Source organism: Phyllostomus discolor, chromosome 6 (genome assembly GCF_004126475.2).
Source record: "Phyllostomus discolor isolate MPI-MPIP mPhyDis1 chromosome 6, mPhyDis1.pri.v3, whole genome shotgun sequence".
NCBI classification, from domain to species: Eukaryota; Metazoa; Chordata; class Mammalia; order Chiroptera; family Phyllostomidae; genus Phyllostomus; species Phyllostomus discolor.
Genome location: NC_040908.2, coordinates 82963518 through 82986529, shown reverse-complemented (window position 1 = coordinate 82986529; position 23012 = coordinate 82963518). Strand labels below are relative to the sequence as shown.

General features: G+C 41.7%; 1 non-coding gene across 1 annotated transcript; it reads right to left on the bottom strand.

Annotated features, from left to right (window-relative positions):
• Positions 1–12057: 12057 nt before the first annotated feature.
• On the bottom strand, positions 12058–12221 carry LOC114501231. The gene has a single exon (XR_003684981.1). It is a non-coding gene; the product is annotated as a U1 spliceosomal RNA (small nuclear RNA).
• Between the last annotated feature and the right edge of the window lie 10791 nt (positions 12222–23012).

Here is a 23012-nt window from a genome sequence, read left to right as displayed (position 1 = left end):
GCTCATGGCCAAGAGGGAGGAGGGGTTGGCCCTCAGAGACCTGGCTCATTCAGCCAGGGCACCTGCACCAGACTCTAGTTCCACCAGTTCCACTCCTTTAGCAGGATGTCCTGCCCTGTCAAACCAGATGCCAGGATGCAGTGGGAAGAGGAAAGGGTGTGGCTTTGAGGACTGGCTGAGTGGCCTTGGACAATCCTAAACCTCTCTGAGTCCCAAGCACCTCAACTGAAAATATAAGTATTTATTCCAAATGACCTTTAAGTTTCCTCTAGCTCTAAGATTCTGGGACACTTATTACTGAACAAGGTAATGCACCTATACCATCTTTATCTGTTAAGTGGAAATATTTAATAGTGTTTATATATCTCAGCCTCATTGTGAAGATCAATAAGATAAGTAAAGTGCCAGCACAGTGCCTGACCCAGTGTAAGCCTTGCAAATAGCTATTATGCCTTCCGAATTGAACAAGGCCATTATAAGGGATTACAATGGGAGGTATATAAAAATATGACATATAGACCCAGCCCTCATATTGCTTACACTCTAAAACAAACATAGGTTTCTACCACTTTCCATGCTACACTAAAATCAGTTGACTTCTGAGTAATTTTGTTCAGGGCTTCATGAGTGAAATATGAGACCCAAGGCTTACTTTTGGACTAACTGTGCAGCCCAAGAGAAGAATGGACCAAAATAACACCATTAGGTGGCTCAGGAAATAGAATCAGAGTTCAGATGAGGGAGGAGCAGTCTGGAGTAACCCAGGAAGTCTCCTCAGGGCAGGAGAGCTGAGCAGATGCTCAGGATGAGTAAGAACTAGACACGCCAGGAGGAGAGCTTTGTGGCCTCAGCAAGCTGTCCTCCTAGGTTGGGTGAAAAGAAGTACTGAAACAGGAAAATGAAAGCCCAGTCCTTCACTCCTCATTTATGCAAAGGCTTACACAGTAAGCCTTTAATGAGGGACCTACTTCTTGACAAGCACTGACATTAATCACTGGGGCATATAAAAATAAGAATGGCATAGTCCCCCACTCAAAAGGGGGTCCACTCTTATTAGACTCATACACAAGTGACTTCAGAGGTGGAGGGGTGCTCAGAGAGACAAGTAGGAAAAGTGTGACAGAAGGGAAGGAGCCACTCTCTCCAGCTTCTGGCAGGGATGTGAGCAGGAGGAAGTTTGGTCAGGAAATAACAATAACATTTATTAAGTGTTTTCTCTGTGTCTTATACCATCTCATATATCACCATATTTTTATATGTCTGCCTGTTCTATGAGGTAGGTACTATTATTATCATTATTTTACAGAGGAGGAACATTTTGAAGCATAAATAAAATTGATTCCCTTTGCTGGGAAGGCAAAAGGTAGAGCCAGGATTGTGGGGCCAAGGTTTGGACAGTGCCTTCAAGGTTGTCTGTTCCCTTGCCTACTTCCCTGCTGCTGCTAGGCTGCTCTCCTCACACCTTCGCTAGAGGGACCCAGCACCCTGTCCCTGGCTAATGCACCAGTGCATCCACCTAACCTGCAGACAGGACTTGTGAATGCCCATTTGCTTAACACATAATGGGGATTAGAATTCATTAATGCACTACAAATTAAAGTATTAATAATGGCTGTGGAGTCTAAATGAGAGCCAGGGAAGGGAAGCAAGCAAGAGGCTGCCCCTCCCCCATCTCCCACCTAGCTGCATTGTTCTGGCACGGGCAATCCTGCGCTCTTTAATATGCTGTGACAGCCGCTGAAGTGACCCCGGACAATAAACAGGGCCTCCTAGTTAAGTATTAATCTGCCAAAAGAATGACCTTCATCCACTAAAGAAGAGATGTTTTTAAAAACCTTGCCAATGGAGGAAGGATCATTTGCTCGCTCATTTAGCATATTAAAAGGGTATTGTTGCTACAAACAAGAAATCTAAATGAGGCCTGGGCAGGAGCTGTGGATAACACTCCTTATTAAAGGTGCAGGGTAATGAACACGGGAGGCTGAATCCCTTATTGTTCACCAACATGGCAGGACCTGGCTTCCAGGAAGGTAAGAGCATTGGGCCCCAGCTGGGACCAGGTACTGTCAGGAAGAAACAGAGTATGACCAGCCACTGGGGTGCTGCCCATCTTTACCCTGATGAGTAGGTCCAGGGAGGGGAGTGTTTTAGGCAACTCCAGAGCAAAGGAGCCTGGCGCGGTACCTCAGGTTATTCCCTGGAGTGACCATAGCCTTCCTTTGCATCTCTCAATGGCCCCCTTTGATTCATTTACTTTAAGCTTCTCCTGTCCCTGCTGGTCAACTCTGTGGACAGTGCCTTTCCTGAGAGCCTGAGCAGCTGTCCCGGGGTGACCTCCTGCTTGGTCCCAGGGCAAAGAGGCAGGTAGACAGAGAGGGAGAGAGAGACGTTTGAGATGTCAGTGGAGAGCTGGGTCGAGAAACTGTGAGTCTCCTCCTTTAGCCTATGGTAGTCTGTCTGGGGAAGATGGAGCCTGGTGAAGCCATGAGCAGAGGGAGAAGAGAAATATAATAAAGGAAAAAACTGAAAGATACAAATGTAAACTCCAACAAAATTTGGGGGCAAAAAAGGTTCTGTCATGTTCCTGGTACCGTGTTAGGTTACATGGAAACTGACAGCTGACCAAAATTTAAATCCAGCCCTAGGGATTTACTGTCTATGGAAGAAGATGAAAATGTCCACAGAAAATTGGTAGGAACAAATCAAATTTTTTAAAAATATAGAATATTTAGAATATAAATAATTATTGATAACAGAAAATACTGGCATAATTATAGATTAATTGAATACAAATTGAATTGAAGTAATGTAATTACAGAACTAAAGGGGGAGTGGAATCATCCTAAGAGCTAATAGTGCTGACACATTCAAGTTTATTGCTGGTCTGTGTTCTTCCTGAGGTCAGGGACTTCGCTCATCTTTGTGTCTCCATCATCCAGTCTAGCTCCTGACACACACTGGACGCTGTAGCAAAGACAACATTATTTGTTCCTCACATGGCTTCCTTTTCCTGGGCTAAAATGAAGAAATATTTCTCAGTCTCCCTTACAGCTAAATGGGAAGCATATGATTAAATTTTAGCAAATAGGAACATGAGGAGAAGTGAAGTGCCCCTTCTGGTTCGAGACATAGAAGACAATCGAGACATCGAGACAATTTATTTCACCATCGCTCCCTTCTCCGGTCACAGTGACCTTGGCTGGTATATGGTGAGACAGTGCATCACAAGATGAAAGGAGGCTGAATCCCTGAGTTATCGGGTAGAGGATGATCCCGGCCAAACTCTTCAGACTTCTGTTGCATTGCATCACTGAGCTATAGCTTACCTATTGAAGCATAGGAGTTAATTATCCTGATTAATATGTGTGCTGCTTAATAAATATTTGTTGAGTTAATAACTGAATATTCTTTAATCCTCATTATAATTTTAAAGTAGGTATACTTACTTCTGTTTGACAGATAAGAGATTCGGAGTTAAGAAGTAATAGAGCCAAAAGTTAAATTTATGTCTACAAATTTCATACTTTTCTTATTATACCTGACTGCCTTTCAAGAATAGTATATATTTTATGTGAAACTTACCAAAACCTACCTCAGTGTATTATAGGTCAGGGATTTTCCAAATGAGAAGGTCCCCTGGTCATCACTGCTGTTGGGACAAGATCATCATTTTGGATGCAGTTAAGACCTTCTGAATTCAAGCATTTCAATGAAGAGCTTTGGCCAAGTGTTTTCTCTCTTCAGGTGGTGAGGCAGGGGTAGGGGCGGGATTTTTTATCCTAGCATTTCTCAGCTTAAGAAAGAAGGATCTTCTTCCTATAAGCAGGTAATCAAGGCCAGTCTCCTCAGAGAGACTGACTCATGCTGACTTTTGTATCTTATCTTCTAAATAGATTTGTCAACCACCCAATAGTTTCCAAAGCTCTGCAGCCTGGCCTGCCTAAATTAGAAGCATGAAAATGACTGAAGGTAAATACTAACAAGTTTTGATTCACACTGTGAATCCCCTCCTTATGCTGCCTCTGCCACAAAGAAGGCATATGGTAGTGTGACAGGAGGGAAAGACCTCCACCCCAAGCCAAGAGGGAAAGGTGCTCAGTGCATAAGTGGAAAGGAAGGTGTCTGTGGAACTAGAAATAAGTTTTATCTCTGAGAGGAAAACTAGTAAGATTCAACCATGATGGACAAAATTGACTATCTGCAGAGAAATCCAAGGGGTAGAAATGGGTTGTCTTCAGTCTCCATTCAATATATCTCTCTCTGGTTCTCTGCAAGTCTGAATATTTAGTTCAGCTAGCAGAATAAGCATTTACCAAATAAAAACTATATGCTAAGCATGGGACCACATGCTTGGGACACCAATGTGAGTAAGAAAGATCAGTATGGCTCACCCAGGCTGAGTATCAGCTAAAGTACTTCTCCAGTATCTATAATCCTGAGAAATAGCTCTCTCTCTCCCCAGCACTGCCACAAAACCATAGGGCACCTTAGTGGGATGCAGTGTTGCTCAGTGCCTCCCCTATTAGCCGAATTCCTCTGAATTAAAAAGTCCTTTCCCTTCTCTGCTCTCCATACTTCTCTTTGGGATCTAGGTTTCCCATGGAACTGTAGCTCCATGAAACTGGAATCCATGCAGCCCTAGACATTAGAGCTGAACAAATCCAGAGGGGTTGTTATCACCCAAACTCCTCATCTTAAAGATGAAAAAACTGAGATTCAAAAAAGGAGAAATTAACTGACTGAGGTCACTCTTTGGGCTTTCCTGGGGGAATCCACATAACTTGTGTGTGTTTTTTAACACTGAAGCCAGAAAATGTATAAAAGTTATTTAGTAAACTAATCAGTAGATAGACTGGTAAGGGGGCAGTGGGAGAAAAGGTAATGGCCTCCTCAGTATATGCTACTCAGATCACCTTCCTAACTTGTGTTCATCTTTCATTCCACTCCTTCCTTTAATTCCAAATCCTTTTTAACTTTCACTTCTAAAACAATTTGAATGCAAAGGCCATAGGGGAATTTGAGCCTGAGAGAGCTCCCTTGGCTGAGAAATTAGTCAATCTAATTACCCTCTCATACTGTATTTATCTCAATGGAAAGGGCTGCCAATGGTCTGTCAATGACAGACAAGGTGAGTGTGATGTAGCTGCAAATGGTTGGGCTACCTTAAGGGGCATGATATTCTTTCCTGGAGCTGTAAGACTGGGCCATCTCCACCCTGACACCCTTGGTTCAGACCACTGCTCTTTGGGAATGCCAATGGCAAGCAGGCTGGGGTGACAGCTCATTCACAGCTGTTCCCTGGGGGTTCCAGCTTAGCTGGTTCCAGCTTAGCACAGAGAAGGTACCTTCTCTGTGGTGCCTTCCCTGACCTCCCTCCCCAGAGTTCATACTCCCAAACATGTTGTGCACACCTGTCACAGATCTCACCATGTGGCATTGCCACTCTGTTCCTCTCCCTTTCTTCCCACCAGCTGAGAAATTCTTGAGAAAGAACCCGTGCCATCCTGGTTTTTCTATCCCTGGCGTGAATACACAGTGGGCCAATGCACAGTGTTACTTAATAAATGTATTTAAATCAAAGTAAAATTTAAGTCAATTTTCAATTACTAGAATCTTACCCTTTCTCTGATGTTTCACCTGACTCTGACCCCATTAGGCTTGAACAGGTGCTACTAGATAGCTAGCCTGGTCTAGGTATTGTGCCTAGGACTTCACCTGCAGTATCACAGGTGGGATAGGTTTAAAACCTTATCTTCATTTAAGGAGTTAAATAACTGGTCTAAGTTTTCACAGCTGGTAAGTACAGAAGATAGATTGGAGCACTGGTCTGTCTGATTCTATAGCCCATGGTTCCCCATAGACAGCACCCAAACTTTGTTGACTCAGCATGTCCTGCTTATAAGCATCCACAGTTGGAGATTGTCAATGATATTTGTGGCCCCTGTGAAAATCCTCACTCTCTAATTTTCTGTGTTGTTATAAAATCACATACTACCTAGGCTAGACTTAACAACTTCATTTCCCAGTGACATGTGCCTCTGCACATGGTCCTGGCTCTGTTGTAAAGGCCCCTCCCTCACCTGAGCAGAGCAGCACTGCTCCCTGTTGCCCCTGGCTACTCTGTGGGATTTCACTGGGGCCTTCTTTCAGATCCTAGGCCTCAGTCCCTTATGAACTCCTGTGGCTTTTACATAATAATGGCCAACAAAGACAAGCGCTATCTTCAGCAAATGCCCAGGACACAAATCCCCTGCCATAATCCCCAGAGATCAAACAGAAGGTTTTACCAGTATGAATCCCCAGGCTTGGGTCTGCTATTCATATATTCCCATATAATTCCCTGGTACGTTGATCTATCTACTTCCTGCTAACCTCTTTGTTAATTTATTTACATTTTCACTCTTTTAAAAATTATATAAAATTAAGACATTTTAAGTTTTGAATCATCCGGAAGGTGTCTGCTCACACTCTTCAGCCACCAAGTAGCCTGACCTCTCCCCTATAACATCTCAAAAGTCAATGGACACATGCACACATGTCATCTGAGAAGTAGAACAAAAAGGGACAGGGTTAAGGAAGGGAGGAGAAGAGGCTGGACAGGAGGAAGAAGAGGAAGGAGATACTAGGTAAAACTGGAGGTTGAGGAAATCTCAGAGTAGAAGTTAGAACAGTGGTCAAAGTTGTGGGAATGAGAGAAAGGACCTTTGGAGAACTACAGAAAGAATGGGGGGCTGTCGTTTCAGGGCTTACAAGGTCACGAAGTTTGCCTGGTGAGTTTTCTGTTTCCTGGTTGAGAGTTCTACTCTGCTCACAAGAAAGATGCCCTTGAGAACACCTCCAATTCAGGATTGGGGTGCCAGTGAAATATGGGTCCAAGAGAGATGGAGACAGTCTCAGTTTGTTTGGAAAGGAATGAGAAGAGGTATTAAATATACAGTGTAAATATTCAAAGAAAGACAAGAAGCTCAGAAAGAATGTGGGGTCTGGAAATAACTCTATTGCAAATATCTACATTTTGCTGACAGACTGGACTGCTCCAGATGCCGAAAAAGAAGCAGCCTGCACAGGTGATGGATTTTTCCCTGGATATGGGAGTCTGTGTCACAATTAACCTCTTGATGAGAGATTCCTCTCAATTAACTTTGAATTGACAGGTGGTGAAACCTGGACAACTGGCTAGGCTTGACTGACACCTGGAAAAGATGAAGCCATTAATTCTTTCTCTTCTTGCCTTCCATTTTAACTTCCCTCTCCCTGTCAAATACACTTCACCTCTGAATATACATTTCCAGTGTCCTTCTAGAAAGCTTGCCATGAACTCTTCCCTGACTCACCCCAACTTCCTTTTTGGTTCAGCACCTCTCCTCTGGACAGGCATAGCACACTGTACATATTTTTAATTATTATTGAATTTATTGGGATGACATAAGTTAACAAAATTATATAGATTAGATGTACAATTTTATAATACATCATCTCTGTATTTTATTGTGTGTCTACCACCCCAAGTCAAGTCTCCTCCTGCCACCATTTATCCCCTCAAACCCTCTTCCATCCCTGCCCTTTTTTCCCTCTTGTAATCACCATACTGTTGTGTGTCTATGAGGATTGCTTTTGCTTTTGTTTTTTCTTAATCCCCTCACCTTTTTCTCCCATCCTCCCACCCACCTTCCTTGTAACAGCTGTCAGTCTGTTCTCTTTATCTATTAGTCTTTTTTTCTATTTTGTTTGTTAGTTTATTTTGTTCATTAGGTTTCACATATAAATGAAATCATTTGGTACTTGTCTTTCTGTGACTCACTGATTTCACTTAGCACAATACTTTCCAGTTCCATCCATTCTGTTGCAAAGGTAAGATTTCCTTTTTTATGGTTGATTAGTATTCCATTATATACATCTATCACATCTACTTTTTTATTTGCTCATCTACTATTGTGTACTTGGGATGCTTCCAAATCTTGGCTATTGTAAATAACACTGCAATGAACCCAGGGGTGCATATAGTCTTCCGAATTAGTGTTTCAGGTTTCTTTGGATATATTCTAAGAAGTGGAATCACTTGGCCATAAAGCAGTTCAATTTAATTTTTTGAGGAAACTCTATAGTGTTTTCCATAGTGGCTGCACCAGGCTGCATTCCCACTAGCTAGGGTTCCCTTTTCTGTACATTCTTGCCAGCACTTGTTGTTTGCTGATTTATTGATAATAGCCATTCTGACAGGCATGAGCGGTATCTATTATGGTTTTAATTTGCACCTCTCTGACAGTTAGTGACATTGAGCATCTTTTCCTATGTCTATTGGCCATCTGTATGTACTCTTTGTGGAAGTATCTATTCAGGTCTTCTGCCCATTTTTAAATTGGATTTTTTTTGGGTGTTGATTTTGTAAGTCCTTTATAAATTTTGGATATTAACCCCTTAGTGATAATTACAACAGCATGAAAAAGGACATAGAAACCATGAAAAAGAACCAGTCAGAAATGAAGAATACACTGTAAGGAATAAACAGTAGGTTGGATGAAGCAGAGGATCGAATCAGCTATTTGGAAGAAAAGGTAATGGAAAACATCCTACTAGAGCAGCAAAAAGAGAAAGGAATTTAAACAAATGAGGACAATTTAAGAAATCTTTGGGACAACATGAAGCATAACAATATCCACATCATGGGGTTAACAGAAGGAGAAGATAGAACAAGGGATCAAAAACCTATTTGAAGAAATAATGACTGAAAACTTCCCTAACCTGGTGAAGAAAAAGACACACAAGTCCAGGAAGTGCAAAGATTCCCAAAGATTAACCCAAAGAGGTCCATACTAAGACAGAACATAATTAAAATGGCAAGGATTAAAGAGAAAGAGAGAATCTTAAAAGCAGCAAGAGATGGTTACCTACAAAAGAGCTCACATAAGACTGTCAACTGATTTCCCAATAGAAACATTTCATACCAGAGGGGATTGGCATACAATATTCAAAGTGACAAAAATCAAGGACCTACAACCAAGACTATCCAGGCTATCATTCAACATTGAAGGAGAAATAAATAGCTTCCCAAAGAAAAAACTAAAGGAGTATGTTACCACCAAACCAGTATTACAAGAAATGTTAAAAAGGTCTTCTTTAAGAAGGAGAGGGAAAAAAAACAGAGGAACATAGTTAAATGAATAAAATGACAATAAATATATACCTATCAATAATTACTTTAAATATAAATGGCTTATATGTTCCAATCAAAAGAGTAGCCAAATGGATAAGAAAACAAGGCCGATGTATATGCCGCCTCCTAGAGACAGACCCACATCAGAATGAAAGATATGCACAGACTAAAAGTGAAGGGATGCAAAAGATATTTCATGCAAATGGGAAGGGGGAAAAAAAGCTAGGGTAGCATACTTATATCTGACAAGATAGACTTTAAAACAAAGGCTATAGTGAGAAACTAAAAAGGACACTGTAATGATAAAGGGAGCAATCCAAAAATAGGATATAACCCTTGTAAATATATTTGCCACACTGCAATTTTAAAAATAGCACTTAGCACGCTGCTTATAATCTCTCTGTCTTCTCTACGAGACTGCAAGTACCTTTAGGGGAAGAATTCTGCCTTACTCACATACTTGGCCTTAGTTTCTAGCACAGTAGCACAGTGTCTATTATATCATACAGATCAAATACATGTTTGAGTGAATGGGTTAATAATAAATGAATGTCTATGAATGAACTATGAATCTAGACCAATAATATGCCACTGTTTTGTGTTCTAATACAGAGATTTAGGGGCATCACAGGCATATTTTAAGAAATTAAGTGAGTCAAAATAAAACTAAACCAGCCACCAACCCCCTACTCCCTCCACCAAACACCTCTAAGCCACTAACAAAAAACTAATTTGCAGTTACCACTATAGTAAAAACATGTCTTGCTATGTCTATACAAGTGTCCAAAGTCATTATTCGCTCACTAAGCAGAACTATTTGCTTTTAGGACTGCTTTTTCTGGAGGGGCAGAGAAATAACACATTCTAGCAATCATGTGCTCCTTTGGTGCCAGCCTGACTTCACACTGCACCCCACACCTGGACCAGTAGTCACAGAAAGTCATGCTACTCTGTGTGTGTATATCAAGCCTGTACTGCTCAGCATCACATCTGCAAGTGTTACATTAACACTGAAAGAGACATTTGCAGAGCTCCCTGAGGGAAAGCACCACCCAACCCACAGGGTCCTGGAGTATACACAGGCCAGGGTGGGAAAAGCAGCTCTGTGATGGAGCAGGCAAGGCTTTCCCAAAATTCAGGAATGATGGCCCTTGGGTCAAGGAAGGCAGCAACACTCTTGTTTGAATTCATTGAATTAACAAAAGGACAGACACATACAAAACCCTTGTAAGTAATCTTTCTGGTTTCTAGTGAAGAATTAAAGGAAATTATAGGGTCACTGTGTAAACTTTCTACTAAAATTCTTTTCAGAATGAGGGAGTAGTTCTTTCAAGGAAGCAAGTAAGATGTTGGGAAATGCTATGTGCTTGTTTCATGGCTCTTAGGTTTGGAAATGCCTTTTGCTTGGGTGGCAGCTTTACCAAGATGGGTAGCATGAGATCCGAAGAGAAGAAGGCATGAAGCTAGATAGTTAGATCAGGCCACACCTTAAGACAGAAAGACAAAGATTTTTAAGTTTTCCAGCCATGCCACCCAAAACAGGAGGGCAAAAGAACATTAAGGCAGAATCCATAACTGAGAAAAAACCATAGGCTTTTAAACCCTGATCACGATGTCAGGCTACAGGGCAAGCTCATGAATGCTCCATCAGGGGTACTGCCAGCATTTCTCGTGGCCAGCATGATGAAACCCAATATCTGGGAAGAGCCTACAAAAACAGCTACCTCCAGGGAGCAGGAAGGTGGAATTGTGGAATTCACCATGCACAATCTGCAACAGGTTCACAAAACAGTTGTTGAAATCATAGATTCTAGACACCATCACATAACTACTAGAGAGCCTCTGATAATGGGATCTTGGAATCTGCATTTAACCAGCTCCTCAGGAAATTATCATGCTGAAATTTGAAATCCAATGGTTTTGTACTTACGAGGACATATTTTGGGTAGAAGAGCCTAGGGTTTCAATAGGTGCTTTATGTCCATTGACTGTTTGACTCTAGGAAGGTGCTTAAACTCTCAATCCTCAGTTTCCAATCTGTAAAAGAGAAATAGTAATAATGATATCAATGTTTACAGCTATTGAACAGATTAAGTGAAATACTGAATGTATAGTGCTTAGCATAGTGCCTGACATTTGGTAATAAGTAGTAGCTAGTATGTTCACTATAGTCTTTTTTGGTAAACAAAATGAATGTACACAGAATAATTGTGGAGAGCTAGTAACCAGGTGATCTAATATTCCCAGAGCCATCATGAAGGACAATATTTTCCCTTTTAATATGCCCCATTTATTCCATGAGGACGATAATACTACATCTTTTTCTGTTTCTCCAGTTGGGGTGGTCCTATTGTTGCTACAAGTTTCATGTAATTTTTCTAAGGAAATAATCTTCGACTGGTAGACTGTGAGTGCCTGCTTCAGAACCCAGCTGTCTGTGCCCTCACTTACTAGCTGTGAAGATGATAATAATACCCAATTCACAGTGGTATCATGAGGATTAAATTACATAAACCATGAAAAGTGCTTAGTGTTGGATCTGGCACATAGTATGTGCTTATGAAAAAGTAACTGTTTTTAAAGCTACAGGGCTTTCAAAATAAACAGCCATTCCCAGGGACATGCACTCATACATTCACTCAGCAAATGAATTTTTGAACTTACAGTGTGTCTAAGGTTGTTCTTGGTTCTAGAAACATGCAAAGAAAGGCTAATCCTTTCCTTCTAGGACTTTAGTTAGTGAAGCTTAAAACAATGAATGGCATGAGATCATTTATTGTATGGCAAAATCAAATTAATAACATATGGAAACACTCAGTGGTTTAAGGGGAGACAAACCAAGGAAGGTTACAAGAAGCCAGGATAGACTGATCTAAATAAGAGGGCTCGGCCTTTTTTCCCCCCAGAGGAGAGCATGAACGCAGTCCCCCACTACCACAAATCACTCGGTAGAGTTTCCCACATTTGGGGAAATTGCTGGGGTCAGCACATCCAGAGTGCAATGGATAAGCCTTGCCCTGGGAAAACCACCTTTGTGATCATGGTATCTCCCCAGCCAGATAAGTATAGAGGGCATGATCTTGAAAGGGAGAGGTGAGCCAGAGCCAAGGTGAAGAGGACATATGCAAATTGTCCTTGTATGTAAAGGGCATATACCTAGAAGGTAGACTTACCTTCAGAAGAGTTACCTTCAGAAGTCTCTGCATTCTGAGCCAAAGGTTGACTCCATGCCACCAGAGAAGGGATACAGTTATCAAGATACTAGAAGGCAGCAGGTCCACACAATATAGCAGAAGACTGCTCTCAGGTGGTAAGTTCAGATCTGAAAGAACAATCCAGACAGAGACAGCCAAAGACAAAAACCATATATCCTTTCTTTTTCATTTAATTCCCATGCTTTCCCTTACTTTTTTTTGGTGGGGGTGGGGTATGGAAAGAGTAAGAGAATTGAGTGTGCAGAGCCTATTCTCACTGCACCTGCCACACAGACCCTGCATCTGCCACCCACATCACCCAGTCCCTTCCAACATAGAGCCATGACCTTGAACTTGATCATCACTATACATTAAAGATGTTAACTCAGAAAGAATCAGGAGCACAGGAAAACAGAGAACTGAAAAAGAAAAAAAATAAAAGGAAAAAGAAGAGGAAAAGTTGGTGAGAAGCCCAAAGAGAGTACGTAAGAAGAGAATAAAGGGCAAACATACCATATATTGTGCTTTGAGACAGCTACAAATGGATGGGTGGATTTAGGTGAGGTGGTTTATCCTACTGCCTTTCAGATTTCTGTGCTTTTCTCCTCACCGTTTATACCTAGAAACACTGCCTGAGATCTTCTGGAAAGACACAAACAAATATTTTTTAAATCTATGAAGTCAGTCATTTATTCATTCATAAGTATTTACTGAGTGCTTCCTCTTTTCCAGGCACTGTGCAGATGTGGGGAACATAAAAGTGAACACAAAATAGATGATAGTGTATAGCTTTATTTTAAATAACCCATCAGGTAATTTTGAATTGAATACTGTAGCTTAAATGTGCAGAAAGTACAAAATAATTTTAAGACATATTCCATATTCTCAGAAAGTCTGCTTGAGGATATAATAGCAATGTACCTGAATAAATCATCTCCTCTAAATAACTCCAGTCCTCAGTGATATTTCATCCTTCTGTTCTCTTATGTCTGTCTGTCTACTCATGGCACACCTAGCACACACTACCTTGTATTGTTGCTGACCTGCTCATGCATATATTTATTTCATCCTACAAAAAGCCTGTATCCATTAACCTGTGCTGTTTAACAAACTGTTGCACAACTCTTTAGCTTAAAATAGCAATTTTGTTCATGATTCTATAGGTGCAGTTTTGATTGAGCTCAGCTGTATGATTTTTCTGGCCTTGGCTGAGTTTATTCACATATCTACTGTCAGATGCTAATATGCTAGGCAGCTTTGCTTCTGGGGCTAGATAGATGATGACCAGGACATGAGAGGTAACTTGGAAACATGGTCTCTAGTCTTTGTCTGATTGGTCTGAATTCACATGACAACTTGGTAGAGTTCTTATAGATCTAGCAGAAATGTGCAAAGTTTCTCAAGACCTCTAGGCTTGGAATTGACACATTACTATGTCTGCTGTATTCTGTTAGCCAAAGCAAGTCACAGGAACAGCCCAAAATCAAGGGGTAGAAAAAAAGACTTTACCTTTTGATGGGAACAGCTGCAAAGGCACATTGCAAGGGTATGAATACAGGAAGGGGTGCACTCAAGCCATTTACTATCATTCTACCACTTGGTCAGTTAAGCTGCTCAAGAGAGATGCTATTTACACATTTTTTTTTGTATTCCTAGAGCTGGGGGAATAGCTGGCTTTTACTGATGGTATAGGAGCAAAAAGCCAGTCTAGAGAACTGAGGAATGCCCCCTGAAAGAAGAGCATTTAATATTGAGATTTGACAGATATATAGAGGTTAACTAAGTGGAGAGCAATCTAGTCACAGAAAACCCTATGTGCAAACTCTGGAAGTTGAAAGGATCCTGTGATATTCCAGGAAGAGAAATAATGAGTGAGATGGGAGAATGGCTGCACTGGGGGTGGAGTGGAGGGAAGGATCCTGCAGGGCTTGACGGGCACCATAATTGAGAGTGTTGTAAACCTTGATAAGGAATGTGGGCAGTGAGGAGTCATTAAAGAGTTTTAAGCAGAGAAATGATGAGGCCTGTGTTTCTAAAAGATCACTTTGACTGCAGTATGGAGAATGGATTAAGGGAGACAAATGTAGAAGTGGGAATAATAACGTCCTAGTTTAAGTTTGCAAATACCTCTGGCAAGATTAAAGGGTTGTCAGCTACTTATATTTTAAGGGCATGATGCAGGGCAGAGATTGGCCCTTCCCCAATTCTAAGCTGCCAGGACCTTAGATATGTTCAGGAAGAAGAGAAAAGAGACTTTGCAGGGAGCATACTCAGCTTTCTGATAATGTGTAACTCCTGCCAATATCTAGGCAGGAAGAACAATAGAAAGGTCATTGATTAACTCTTTTTACCTTTCCATTAGCAGAACTAATCCTTTGACTTTAAGTAAGACATTTTGTTTTGATTAAAGTAATAGCCATGAATAAATTTAAAGAAATTAATTTCTAGGACATCCAAATCTAACAGGATTTTATTTCCTGTCAGAAATGAGGTTAACTCAACCCTTACCTCTGCTGACACCTAACAGTTGCTATCATTTATTGAACTCCTACTATGTACCAGGCAATTTACACAGTTTATCTTGTATGGTGCTTCCCATAACCTCCTTAGGTAAATGCAATCAATCATTCCATCTTATAGATAAAATTCAGAGAAAATATACCACTTATCCAAGGTGACACATGGGCAAGAGCAGAGCTGGAATGTGAAGCAGCCACTTTGATCCCAACATCCATAGCAGCTAGCAATCACTCCCTACTCCTTGCAATGTGCCAGACACAAGGTTAAGTCCTTGATTTGCCTTATAATATTTCATCTTCCCACAACCCTTTAGGATAAGTGGTATTATCAACTCTGCACTACAGATGAGGAAAATGAAGTTCAGAAAGGTCACATAGTGTGTCTAAGCACCTCCCACTGCACAGCCAGTTCTAACATCAAGAGCTGCATTTAAAAAATTTTTATTTTAATCCTCACATGAGGATATGTTTACTGATTTTAGAGAGAGAGACACATTGATTGTTTGCTTTCTGTATGCACCCCAACTAGGGATCAAACCTGCAACCCAGATGTGTGCACTGACCAGGAACTGAACCCTCAATCTTTTGGTGTATGGGACCACACTCCAACAAACTGTGCCATCAAGCCAGGGAAGAAACTGCATTTTTAACCATAACACACTGTCTCCCATGCTCTCCATTTACACCATACTGTCATGAAAATATTGAATTTTTACTTAAATAAACACACCCTTATTTCTCCTAATCCCCATGCACATAAACCTCTGAATCATGAATAGAGTTAATAGCCCCACATTTCCATCCTTGTCCACTGCATCAACTTAAGCCCCCAGATGGCAGAATCTGAGTCTTGGACCACTTTCTAGCTCCCTCCAGCACTGTGCAATGTGATCTAAGCCTAGAACCATGCCCAATCTGTGCTTCTCATGCATTTTGCCATCTTTCCTTGTGCATGTGAGAACACTCACAAGCTCAGTTGTCTGAATGACTCAGACTAACAAGACAGCCAGGTAGGCAGCTTGCCCCTGCAGCAACATCTGCATGGGATGGATCAATGCCATTCTCAAAACAATGACCAGCCAGCCCACACCTTGCCTCCCCCGGTGCTGAGGGGCCTTGGGGAGCTTCAGCTGCACTTGGATGCCGCTGTTCGACCATGTCGTCAGTCACCAGCATGAGAGAAGCCAGCCTGGCTCCTCAGGCAACAACATCAGGAGGAATAATGAGCTGCTCTGGGGAAGGCGAGAGCTTTATGATCAGGAGACATGTGGGGCTGTCACAGTGACAGATGGGCCTAAAGGCCCCTTCCCCACTACACTGCCCCAATGACCTAGACTCTCACCCCCAGGTCTGTCTGCCCCTGGAGGCTGACTTGGGTTGGCAGGGAGGCAAAATAAGGAGCTAGTGAATGCAACCAGCAGTGAAGCAAAACCCCACAATATTCTTACAAGAAGTTATTTGAGTGTTAGCTGTATGCTTACATCAAAAAGCCCCTTAGACCCACTATATTTACCTATATCTTTAGAGAGTTAATTTGACTTTCACCTCTAAAAATGTAGTATCTACCATCTGTAAAATGTGGATCGTGACTATACCTATTATTATATGTGGGTGGGAGAGGATCCTAGACTTGAAATCAAAAGACTTGTGTTAAAACCAAGCTTTATCTTTACTTGCTGTATAACTTTGGTGAAGTTACTTGACATCTCTGAGCTTGAGTTTGTTCATTTTTATATTTTTAAAAAATTTAGCAGTTTTTAAAGATTATATTTATTTCTTTTTAGAGAGGGGGAAGAGAGAGAGAAAGAGGGGAAGACAAACATCAGTGTGTGGTTGCCCCTCGTGTGCCCCCTACTGGGACCTAGCCCACAACCCAGGCATGTGTCCTGATTGGGAATTGAACTGGCGACCCTTTGGTTTGCAGGTCGGCACTCAATCCACTGAACCACACCAGCCAGGGAAGTTTGCTCATTTTTAAAGTGAACATAATAAATGCATTTCTTATGAGATCCTTGTGAGCATTAAATAAGACAACATATATGTGAAGCACTGAACACAATATGTGGTATAAAATAGGCATTCCACAGACATTTATTGATTATGTTATGAGTTTTGTATGAAGTATTGACAGTGAACACAGGATATTTTTAAACTGGAAGACACAAAATTTACTCTTAGTATTTGGTATTAGTCTAACTATTGCATTAGTATCAGTAAAATTTACTCTTAGTATTTGGTATTAGTCTAACTATTGCATTAGTATCAGTACTTGCTATTGTTAGGTGTAGGAATAGGAGTGTTTAGGGGCAGATAGAGGCAGGTATGTTCTGCTTGTGCTAAGGAAGCTGTTGCATTCGAAAGTGGATCTGTGTACTTTAATGACTCCAAGTCTATTAGATGGGTAAAACTAGCTGGACAAGAGCACAGCTGGTGATAGTAAGGAGGAAAATGAGAGAAGAGGTGGAGGAGAAGAAGAGAAGGAAGAAGGACATGGAAGATGTTGACATAAAGAAGGAGAAAGGCCATCTTGCCTTTTCCCTTCCCGAAAACCTTCTAAGAACCCATGGTTTGTAAGAGGGAATCCATGCTTCTTAGCCCAGGCAGGAGCCCCACCCAATGGGGTGACATCAGCTCTTGCCATGTCTCCACATAGCTATGCTCCACCCACACTGACCAAGTATTGCTTCTTGATGTCTTTGTCCTTGGGGTTCCTTCTGAATTGAAGGCCTTTCAGGTCTTTCTTATCTTATAAAACAGGTCTTTATATCTTATAAAGGCATCCTTTAAGTATCACCTCTGGGAAACTTTTCCCGAGTCACTGAAGCAGAATTAGTCCTTCCTTCCTCTGGATGACACTGGGACCTGCATGCTCCCCTTTTGATGGCACTATTTCAGGACTATTTGCTTCCTTTCCTACCTCCCATGCCAGGTGGAGCTCCTTGGAAGTGGGATCTGTCTCTTGTACAACTTTGTAACCTGGCACTTGAGCTGTGGGCCTGGAACACGTGGTGTTTAACTATGGGTTATGGAATGACAAGAGTGGGAGGGAAAAAGGAAGAGAATGAGGCAAAGGGTGAAGACAAGAGGGAAAAAGAGACCAAGGGTGAAAGAGGAAGAGGGAAGGAATAGAAAGGGATGAGGAGAGAAAAAAATGCCACTAGGAAACAGAGGGGAGAAGAGAAAGGAAGAAAGAAAAAAAAACACAGAGACAAAGTGAGGAGAATAAAACGTTAGAGAGTGTAAAAAAAGAGGGTAGTGGTTGAAAGAAGATAGAAGTGGGTTCCGGAGAATCTCTGGGAATTTCTCAGCACCCATTGCCTGGCCCAGGGCCTTCTGCTTCCCATCTCTGCATCTTCTCAAGGCACCAGGTTTGGGTCCACACTGACTGACGCACATCTGGGACATCTATCAACTGAGGTGACTGTAAGGCCACTGCATAAAGAAAGTGTGACTTCTCCATTTGTTCTTGTGTGTATAAACAGTCAACACTTACAACATAAAGGAGGGTCCTGCATTCCTGAACCTTCTTTCCTCTATCACCTACTCCAGCTGGATCTGTTTGAGTAGATACCCTTGGAAAACTATTGGCTGGAGTCTGTGTGGGACAGACTGAAGACTCAGGTGAATTTAACTGGACCCAGTAGGATTTTCTCTCCTTCCTGGGTTGAACTCCACCAACCCTCCCAAAGCACCTTCTCTCACTGGATTTCAAGAAGACACTGCAGCTGCACCGATCCAGCAGTCCAGGTACATGCACTGCCAGGCCGAGTCAGGGGTACACTGCAACAGGAGTTACCCAGCCAGTGCTCTGGGCATGGGACTCACTTGGCTCATTGTTCTCTGATGAGTACTCACCCCTTGCAGAGTAATCAGAATGGCTTTCTGAGTGTGGGTATTACAGGGAGCTCTACCACTTGAAGTCAAAGTAAATATCATTAGGGAAGGAAGTGCCTGGAGGCCTCTCTGCACCTTTATCTCTCAGCTTCCCAGGGGAAGCTGTTGGGGGCTAGACTTAAATAAGTGGCTCCTCAGTTCATTTCAAGACCCACTTAATTTGCATGATTTGACCCTAGTCTCTTCCATCTTCATCCTGATTCCTTCTCCCTTGTCAGCCTTCTCCTTCACACATACATCACCGGAGCCCAACGTTCCTCTTTCTTTTCTAGTTTTTTAAGATGGAGGAAAATCATTCACTTATTTGGGTGAGGAGTGAGGTCATTCACTTATTTGAGTGAGGAGTGAGGTATTGCTTAAGGGATTTTTCTTAACCACACTCAGGCTGGAATGTTCTAGTGGGGGGAAGAGGAAAATTATATGTGTGAAGAGAGAGCAAGGAAAATGTAGGAAAATGCTACAGGGTTTCCCATCTTTCTGGAGAAGCAGCTTTGTTTTTATTTCTATAAGGGGTAATGGAATCTGCTGGAGAGGAGAATGGAGAATTTAAATGCACAGGGCTCATTTTATTTTTCTTAAACTACACACACACACACACACACACACACATGCATGCAGCCTGTCCAGAAAATATCCAGCTGTGGACTATAAAAAAATAGAGACAATTCTTGAAGAAGATACAAAAAACACTGCACATAATGCAATTGTGCCTCGGTCCCCTTCAAAGTATGCACCTTGGGACCTAACAGTTCTCCCAGCATCTACTCCACTGTTCGAAATACTCTGCAAAATGCTGTGTTGGAATTGCCATCAGCTAGCTGCCTTGTTGTCTTTTCCTCAATCTCATCTGTGGTCTGAAATCTCTTCCCTTACAAAGGTTATTTTAGTTTAGGAAAAAGCCAGAAGTCGCAAGGCATCAAATCTGGGCTCTAGCGGGGCTGAGTCACCTGGGTGATTTTATGGTTCACCAAAAAACTCTGCATGAGATGTGATGCATGAGTGGGCACGTTGTTGTGATGAAGCTGGCAATCATCAGTTACCCATAGTTGTGGCCTTCTGAGTCACCCAAATAGTTTCTGTGGAGGAATGTTCAAGCTTAACACAAAATTTGATGCTGAGTCTTTGTTCTACTTACTCAGTCATTTTGAATGTGACACACAGTACACATGCTCACTCAACTGTGTTTACTGCCCCCCACTGACTAGTACAGTGAAGTTGTCATTGTTCTCACATGTGCAACCCAGTCCACTCTCTTTGGCTGCCAGTTTACATTGATGTCACGCAAACTGTATGTATGTGTGTGGATTTTAGAGAGAGAGAGAGAGAGAAACATCAATCAGTGCACATGAGGTGATGCTCCAAGCAAGACAGTCACAACAGCCAGGGTCACAGAACTCATTTTAGCTTACAGCCAAAACCTTCACCATTTGCCCCAAGTTTTTCTTCATTGGAAATATAGTGAGTATCAACTCTCTTGCTTCTGTTTCCAAACACTGAAATGAGAGATAAGTGAGTGTAGAAAAAAAAGAAATAAAATTTTCAATAAAGTCTAATCCAGAGAGTATAATGACTCCTAATGAAAATTGGAAATTAACCAATACTTTGCTTTTTTTCAGTAGTATAGATTGACCCTCGTTGACTGACCCTTTACTGATAACTTTTAAGAAACAGAATACTCTTTTTAATGAAAGTATTGTCTTACCCAGTGATGGAGGATGGGTTTACTCTCAAGATGCCAAGATTCTCCTTACACCTGCCCTCACTTCTGCCTCTTTCTTGGAGGCACCTTTGCTGAGACTACTCCTCTCTGCCCAGGCATTCACTTACTGATTATTTAGTAAGTAGTTGAGAGCAGTGGGACACCTAGAAAGGGTAGGGTTTGTGGTGCTCCATTTTTCTGAAAGCAGAGAGTACAGGGAAGAGGTGAGGGGCACAAAATAAGGCTGAAAAACCAGCTGGACTCAGATAACAAAGGCTCTTACATGACTGGCTGAATTTAGACTCTATTTTGAAGAGGGGGATGGCACAGTCAGTTTTATTTAATAGGAGGTCACTCTGATCTATGAGTGTGGAAGGGGGCCCAGAAACCATTAGCGAGAATGGAAGCAGGAAAACCAGTCAAGAGGCAGCTGGAATAGTGCAAGGAGAAAGTAGTAGAGGGCCTGACAAGAGCAGAGCTGATGCAGTGGAAGGGGCAAGGGTCATTGGCATTTGACATACACCTGACTTAAGAGACTTGGTCAAGTCAACAAAGAAACAATACAACAATATATTACTCTCCCAAAGCTATATTTTATTCAGCTATTATTAATAACTGATTTGATTCAACCCATTCTGTTTTATAACCCCTGTCTCCTGCAATTGTCTGGTCCTGGTAACAATTTTATTGGAGCATAGGAGGTACATTATAAATACATTTTATATTGCACATTGTATTTTAAGCAAATTTGAGACATCTCTGATTAGGCGCCTTCACAATGATAGCCTTGTTCAGACAGATAATTGCGTGCTCATTTTTATTTTATTTTATTTTATTTTATTATTTTTCCAGCTTTGTTCTCTCCCCCTTTGGCAAAGCTGCAATCTTGCATACACATGTCAGTGGATAAAAACCCTTGAAAACAACTCTTCAGAAGAAATCTAATTTACTTTTTAATCTGGTTCGGAAATTTGCCAGAAAAATTTCCACCGACAAGCACCGCCATTTATTACCACTTATCACACAGCCAGGCTGTGCTCTCCCTCCTGATGGGGCTAATGGAACAGGGGAGGAATCTTCTGATACATTATTTATTTGATACAATCTATCCAGATAAAAATCTATGGACAGGAGAGGACAAAGTTTGACCTTATCCTTCATCTTTTAAGGGATCTTCCCTTTTGCTTGTTCAAGGAATCCCCCCATCTAAGTGCCCTTGTGAAGGTACAGCTTCCTCTAGCTCTGGGACAATCATCCTACAGAGATCCTGCTTTGACTTTACTTTCTTCCCCTGGGATCTGTACCACCCACTCACACATTTGCTTGCATTTGACCTTGAAATGATTTTCAAGGGTATCATGCTTGTTCTAATTTGCTTCTTAGGGACTGAGACCAGAGTGGCATTTAACACAAGCTTACCCAAGCTCAATTTGGGGTGGCCCTGAGTAGGGAAAAGAATAATTGGTATGGGCAGGCTGGCAACCTTGAGCTAGTAATTAAATCTCTTTAGGGTCTCCATCTATAAAATGAAGAGGGGATCTCTACAGCCTCCACAGGCTTTCATAGCCTCCATGGAGGCTGTGAGGCTTTGGGAAGGAACAGGGGACCTGCAGCTGGAGTTCTGGCTTTGCTGCTTCCTGGCTGGCTGATCTTCAGTAGGTTGACATTTCTGAGACCCTATTTCCTGACCTGTGCACTGGGGTAATAGCTCTTTCCCTGCTGACCTCACAGAGTCATTATGATGATAATGACTATGGAAGCTTTGCAAACAACAACAAAAATACATAAATGTATAATTAATCATGAGTCAATTCATTAATTAGTGAAAATACATTATGATATATTTACAGAACCCACTTGGTGGGCAAACTGGGAGAGAAGTCAGGTTGGCATGAACCAGTGAGACTCCCTATATACATGTTTCCAGCCTCAAGTACAGTAGGTAACGCAAGCTACCCCCAAGAAAAAGGACCCGCATGCTCTCTGCTGCTCAGTGCATTTTGGCTGGTAGTTTCTAACAGACACCCCAGAGACCTCGTAGGTTTTCAGGATCCACAGAACAGGATCCACCTCCACCTCATCCTCTCCCATGTTTCCTGCAAAAGTATGAAGGCAATAGATCTTTTAGCACTGGACAGAACTGGTTTGACATTTTGGTGTGGCTATGCACACACTGAAATCTATGAGAATGTACTTAAATGTCCTGAAAATTCCCCCTCATCTATAAGATAAGTAATATAGTGCTTACCTCATGGGGTTGTTATAAGGGGTCATTGATATGTAATGTAACCTTTTCTAGGCCCACATATCCACCATTGGTGAATTAAATTCTAAGAGAGATCCTCGTCCTTCTTATACACACTTGCATCCTTGGTGCCACACACAATGTCTGCCATGCAGGAAGATTTCATTGGTACCTATCAAATGGATGGATGAATGAATGAATGCAATACATAGTCATCAGGGCCATAAACTAAAGAAAACATTTATAATATTCTAAGTCTTGAGTCCTAAATCAATTATGAAATCCTTATGTCCTTCAACATCCCTGC